The sequence below is a fragment of the Myotis brandtii genome, unplaced genomic scaffold (assembly GCF_000412655.1).
Source record: "Myotis brandtii unplaced genomic scaffold, ASM41265v1 scaffold5, whole genome shotgun sequence".
Lineage (NCBI taxonomy): Eukaryota > Metazoa > Chordata > Mammalia > Chiroptera > Vespertilionidae > Myotis > Myotis brandtii.
Window position 1 is genome coordinate 57282 of NW_005369060.1, and position 7217 is coordinate 64498.

At 36.2% G+C, this 7217-nt stretch overlaps 1 long non-coding RNA gene across 1 annotated transcript in view; it reads left to right on the top strand.

Annotated features, from left to right (window-relative positions):
- Nucleotides 1-4317: 4317 nt before the first annotated feature.
- Nucleotides 4318-7217, top strand: part of LOC106727906 — a 22887-nt gene continuing 19987 nt past the window's right edge. The window contains exons 1-2 of the long non-coding RNA XR_001364144.1: nucleotides 4318-4328; nucleotides 5108-5113. This is a non-coding gene — a long non-coding RNA (uncharacterized LOC106727906). The remainder of the gene's footprint in view (nucleotides 4329-5107; nucleotides 5114-7217) is intronic.

The window sequence follows — 7217 nt, forward strand, 5'->3', positions numbered from 1 at the left end:
TTAGTTGGGGATATTGGCCCATAATTTTATTTATTTGTACTGTTCTTATCTGGTTTTGAAATTAGGATAATACTGGCTTCATAAAAAAGATGGGGAGTGTTCTCTTCTCAAATATTTTGGAATAGTTTGAGAAGGATAGGTGTTAGTTCTTTTTTAAATGTTTGGAAATATTTGCCTATGAGCCATTGGTCCAGAACTTCTGTTTTTGGGGGAGTTTTTATTATTATTATTACTGCTTCAATTTCATTAGCTGTAATTGGTTTATTCAGATTTTCTGATTCTTCCTGATTCAGTTTTGGAAGATTGTATATTTCTAGGAATTTGTCTATTTTGTCCAGATTCTCCAATCTGTTGGCATAGAGTTATTCATAACATTTTTATATAATACCTTGTATTTCTATAGAGTTCATTTTTACTTCTCTTTCATTTTCTTTCTTATTTTTTTCCAATTTAGCTCCTCTCTATTTTTTTAAAGTTAAAAGTTTGTCGATCTTGTTTATCTTTTCAAAGATCCAGCTGTTGGTTTTACTGGTCTTCTGTATTATTTTTTAATCTCTATGTCATTTATTTCTGTTCTGATCTTTATTATTTATTCTTATACTCATTTAGGGCATTGTTTGTTATTGTTTTCCTAGTTCCTTTAATTGCAAAGTTGGATTTTTTTTTGAGATTTGTCTTGTTTCTAAAGGTAAGTCAGTAATGCTATATACAGGGTGTCCCCCAAAGATGTATGTATATTCACTTTGAATGATTATAAAGTCAGTGTTTATTAACATACAGTTGATTTTTAAAACTAAGTGAATTAACAGCTGTTAAAGTGTATATACAGGTGTCCCAAAAAATTATACACACTTTAACAGCTGATAACTCACTTAATTTTCACTCCTTTTCAGGTTTAACTGATTTGAAATAATGAGTGAAGCCAGACTAAGATTAAGGTTTGAACAAAGAAAATTTATCCTAAAGTGCCACTAGACATTTACATGGGGATACATAAAAGATACATTTTACTCTAGAAAACCAGCAACAGTCAATAAATTGGGGTTGCACAAATACCAAATGAAATGTTTTTTGATGTTTGCGATTCCATTGCTTTGAGTTGTTAGCAGTGTTTGGACCAGAACGGCCATCAGTTTGAAATGAGCATTGACAAAAGAAATGTATTCATTTCTGTAGATTCTTTTAAATTTTGAAAATGAACTGTATGTTAATGAACATTGACTTTATAATCATTCAATGTGTGTATATATTTTGGGACACCTTGTATTTCCCTCTTAGGACTGCTTTTGCTGAATGCCATACATTTTGGGTTTTGGTGTTCCCATTTTAATTTGTTTCAAGGAATCTTTTTTTTTTCAATATATTTTTATTGATTTCAAAGAGGAAGGGAGAGGGAGAGAGAGAGATAGAAACATTAATGATGAGAGAGGATCATTGATTGGCTGCCTCCTGCACACCCCACACTGGAGATCAAGCCCACAACCCAGGCATGTGCCCTTGACTGGGAATCGAACCTGGGACCTTTCAGTCCATAGGCCAACACTCTATCCACTGAGCCAAGCCAGCTAGGGCTCAAGGTACCTTTTGATTTCTTTCTTGATCTCATTTTTAACCCATTCACTGTTGAGTAACATGTTATTTAGCCTCCATGTCTTTATGTGTTTTTCAGATTTTTTATTGTAATTGATTTCTGGTTTTATATCATTATGATCAGAGAAGTTAATTGATATGACTTCAATCTTCTCGAATTTATTGAAACTTGTTTTGTGACATTGCATGTCGTTTTTCCTAGAAAATGTTCCACATACACTTGAAAAGAATATATATTCTGCTACTTTGGAGTGAAATGCTCTGAAGCTATCAATTACATCTGATCTAATGTGTAATTTAATGCCATTTTTTTCTTATTAATTTTCTTTCTGGAATATCTACCCTTTGATATCAATGGGGTGCTAAAATCTCCTACAATGACTGTATTACTGTTGATCTCTTTCTTTATGTTTATCAAGATGCTATTATATTTCGATGTTCCTATGTTGGGTGCATAAATGATTACAAGGGTTATATCCTCAAATGTTTATGAGGGTTATATCCTCTTGCTGGATTACTCCCTTTATCAATTTTAAATGCTAGTCTTGCTGGTCAAAATAGTCTTGGTTGCATGTCCTTACTTTTCATCACTTTAAATATTTCATGCCAATCCTTACTGGCCTGAAATGCTCCTGTTGAGAAGTCAGCTGACATTTTTATGGGAGCTCCCTTTTAGGTAACTAACTGTCTTTCTCTTGCTGCTTTTAAAATTCTCTCTTTGTCTTTAACCTTTACCATTTTAATTATGATGTATCTTGATGTGGGTCTTTTTGGGTTCCTCTTGCTTGGGATTCTCTATGCTTCCTGGACTTGTGTGTCTTTTTCCTTCCCTATATTAGGGAATTTTTGGTCATTATTTCAAATAAGTTCTTGATCCCTTGGTCTCTTTCTTCTCCTTCTGGTATACCTATGTTGGGAATGTTGTTATCATTTATGTCAGTGGTTCTCAACCTTCCTAATGCTGTGACCCTTTAATACAGTTCCTCATGTTGTGGTGACCCCCAACCATAAAATTATTTTTGTTGCTATTTCATAAATGTAATTTTGCTACTGTTATGAATTGTAATGTAAATATATGATATGCAGGATATATTTTCATTGTTACAAATGAACATAATTAAAGCATAGTGATTAATCACAAAAACAATATGTAATTATATATGTGTTTTCCGATGGTCTTAGGCGACCCCTGTGAAGGTCATTCGACCCCCAAAGGGGTCGCTACCCACAGGTTGAAAACCGCTGCTTTATGTGGTCTCAAATGTCCCTTAAACTATCCTCATATTTTTAACTTTTTATTTAATTTTGCCGCTCTGATTGGATGTTTTCTGCTACTCTGTCTTTCAAATTACTCATTTGATCCTCTGATTCCTTCAACCTACTGTTCATTACTTCTAGTGTATTCACCATTTCAGGTCGTGTATTCTTTATTTATGACTGGTTCTTTTTTATGGTTTCTATGTTCTTTTTAATGCTTGTTATCTCTTTGTTGAAGTTCTTACTAAGTTCCTTGAACATCCTATAATTATTTATTTAAACTCAATATATGCTAAATTGCTTGCCTACATTTCATTTAGCTCTTTCTCTGCAGATTTGTTGGATACATGGGGTCATGTATCTTTTTCTTCCCACTTTTTTTGCCTCTGTGTATTTGTTTCTATGCATTGGGTAGATCTGCTATGACTCCCAGTCTCAATAGGTTGACCTTATGTAATAGGGATTCTGTGGGACCCATTGGATCTAGTCTCCTTGATCATCTGATCTGGGTGCTCCAGGAATGTCCCTGTGTGGGTTTTGTGAGCCCTCCTGTTGTAATTGAGCCTTTATTGCTATTGGCCTGTTTGAGCTTGGGGTTGACCATCAGGCTGGTTGACTGTGAGGATCAATCCCTACCACAGTGTATGAATTGCTGTATAGGTGCTGAATTTGCCTAAACATGATCTGGTGCCTGCCACAATTTCCCTTTTAATATGCCACCTTTTAAAAGCTAATTGGATGATGCTTTGTTGTTATTCAAATTGGCCACTGGATATGTTGCTTCTGGGTCCTCTTGAGAGGGAACCTGGTGTAGGCCAATGTCCTGAGAAAACTGCTTGGAACTACAAAGTGATCCACAGTTTGTGGCTCCCTCTGATAGGCCTTAGTTTGGCTAAATTTTAAAGAGCTGTTCATCAGAAATTTTAAAATAAATATTAAGAATGGAAATACATGAGGCATGAAATAGTTTCTAAATAAGTAAAATATTTAAGCCCCTTTCTTTCTGTAAGGAAACCACATTACTTACAATTTTTATGTCTAGTTTACCATTATCAACTTGAAAGGGATGAACCTAGAGGGAGAGCAAACAGAAAAGGTGTTATTGCATAACCTTTGGAAGATAAGATGTGAACCTGAACATTGGAAAGGACAGTAGAAATGAATCAGACTTGATTTGATTTAAGAGATTTTGTAGGAACTAGAAGCTATAAACTGGTAGTGTAAGCATGACTCTGAGATTTTTATATGGCTAGCTTGTGGTGTGACACAATCACTGAGGTAAGGAATATAGGACATGTTATATATACTCTCTGGAATAATTTTGTTTTTATACTATATGAATATGTTTCCTTACTTGTGAGATAGTGAATTTTAGTTAGAAAAACATTTTATGAAAGGTAATGTTTATATAATTAAATTGTTATGTCTAGTATAGCATATTAATTGCCTATAATTGAAATTAGATGCCAAGATGAGGCAGGGTATTCTTCAATAGATTGCACAGTGTGCAGCTTTGGGTTTATAGTCTATAACGTTAAAAGTATTGTCAATGTGCTCCTTATTATAAAACATAGCTTTTGAGTTGATTTAAATCTCATTTTCAAATAAAAGAATTATGTTCTGCATTACATATTATCATTTAAAATGACAGCATTCTACTATATATGTCAACATGGAAGATGTTATTGATTTCAAGCTATTCCTGAATTTATCTTAAGATCTAGTATTCATCTATTTGACTTATAATTCAGATAGATAATTATTATGACTATATATAGTGCTCCTTGAAAACTCAGTTTAATTGAGAAAAAAATATTGTCATGTTTATAGGATTGTTACCATAAAAAAGCCGTTACTTTTATTCTCAGAAATAATGGTTTAAAAGTGAGCATTGTGTTTTGCTCTGGCTGGTGTTTCTCAGTGGTTAGTGTCAGCCCAGGTACTAAAGGGTTGTGGGTTAGATTCCTGGTCAAGGGCAGGTACCTGGGTTGCAGGTTTGCTCCCTGCCCCAGTTGGGGCATATGCAGGAGGCAGCCATTCAATGAATCTCTCTCATGTCAATATTTCTCTCTCCTCCTCCCTCCATCCCTCCTTTTCATTCTCTCTGAAAAAGCAATGCAAAAAATAACCTCAGATGAGGATTGACAAAAATAAGTAAATAAATAAATAATAAAATTGAGCATTGTGGATATTTCCTTTTGATGGAGCAGAGTATAGTAAACTCTTGCCAAATTTGACTTGCCTATAAAGAGCCAAAGAGGAAGCTGTCTAAAAATTAGCTGCCATTTCAAATGCTTCAAGATGTCAGAAGATCTCCAACACTTCAAAGTCGTGTCATTTCCTCATATATTCAACATGATCTGTCATTCACTGGTGAAAAATTCTCTACTGAATTTCTAACTCATAAGAGGTTTTTTCCCCCCCAATGTATTCTCTATCAGAGAGGGGTCATTTGAGCTCATTATTGCTGGAGACATACTGCTTTTGGATATGAACACATATATAAAATAATATTTGTAAATATAATTGGATTTCAACAAATGTATCACTGAGATGGCATAATTATCTTTGTTTTGAACATCAATGTGACCATGTAGAATACATGCATTTTAGCTGTGTTTGAAAGATATGCTTCCCACAAGAAGTTCAGCACTGAAATTTGGTTGATTTAGCATATGGAAGACAACATTTTTACCCAGTCAACTGCAAGTTTTTAAAGCTGAACTACATTTTATTTTCTTCAGAAGAAATATGTAAGGTTGAATTTTTCCTTAGGCATTGTGATCTGGAATACCAGAAGTCTTGTCCATTTTAAAAATCAATGATGTTTCAGCATCATTGAATCTATTTTTAAGTTCCTCAAAAGCAGCAAGATATTGTGAGAAGGGCAATGACTTGGGAATAAGAAGGTCTGAACTCAGTTCTCTTACTAATTAACTATTAAATCAAGGAGAGATAAATGCCTTCACTTTCAGGGGCAATGTTTCATCCTCTGTGAAAGAAAGAGGTTGTGCTGGACGGTGTGTCAGGTTCTCGGTGCTGCATGTGTGCATGGCTACCTATGGGGCGTCATGGATTTTTATCTTGATTAGTGTTAGGTAGGAAGGATCCTTCTGACACAGAGTCTATTAGCATTTCTCTCTCTTATGGATGAATACCTTTTATTCTCATATCTCTGACAGAAAAACAAAAGTTGTAGTAATGGAGGGACATTAGTCAAATATAATTTGACAAAAAACAAAGTCCAAGGTAGAAATCAAAGTTGAGAGCCAATAATTACTTGAATCAGATAAGACCAAAAGCACCATGGAGCAAAAAATAAGAGTTAGAGTCATAAATGAAAACTTGGATAAGGGCCTGCAAAACCAAAGGATCTGCATATGGACTCTTTGTAAGATGTTAAATTAGCAAGAGCATACTTTTCATATCATGCATTCATGCTCCCTTCAATTTCACAATCAATTACTCTGTACTTGATACTACTTTAGGTTCCAGGAATATTAAGATTAAAAACATGTTTCCTAATATTCAGAAGTTTAAAGCTCTTACAAATCAAATGTCTACAAAGTCAACCATCAAATATTTATTGAATACTAGAGGCCCGGTGCACGACATTCGTGCACGGTGACGGGGGAGGGTGTCCCTCAACCTGGCCTGCACCCTCTCCAATCTGGGACCCCTGCAAGGATCGGGCCTAAACTGGCAGTTGGACATCCCTTTCACAATCCTGGACTGCTGGCTCGTAACTGCTCACCTGCCTGACTGCCTGATTGCCCCTAATCATTTCTGCCTGCCAGCCTGATCAACCCCTAACTGCTTCCATACCAGCCTGATTGATGCCTAACTGCTCCCCTGCTGGCGTGATCGCCCCCCAACTGCCCTCCCCTGCTGGCCCGGTTGCACCCAACTGCCCTACCCTGCTGTGGCCCATCTCCTCCGCCGGGACCTGCTTCCTCCACGCGAGGTGGCGGAGATGCCAAAACCGGCATCCTTCATGCTACGCGGAGCCGCGTGACCCCCAGGCCTCACTGCACGGAGCGGCCACCAGGTCCCACCTCCACTGTGCATGTGGCCATCTTGTGGCAGCCGTCTGTGGTGGCCATCTTGTGATGATATCGCGAGAGGGCGTGGTGCCACCTAGGCTTTTATTATATAGGATTCACCATGTGCCAATCATTGTCTCAAGCACTTTACATGCATTATCTTACTTGATATATATGATTCTATAATGTGAACGCTATTAGATATTAAAACACTGAGAATTAAAGGGATTAAGAACTTGCTTAATGGTAGAATTAGTTCTCAATACCTGATTTTACTGTGCCCAAATGTAATGCTATTGCACCTTAATTATATTCTCTCTCTCTCTC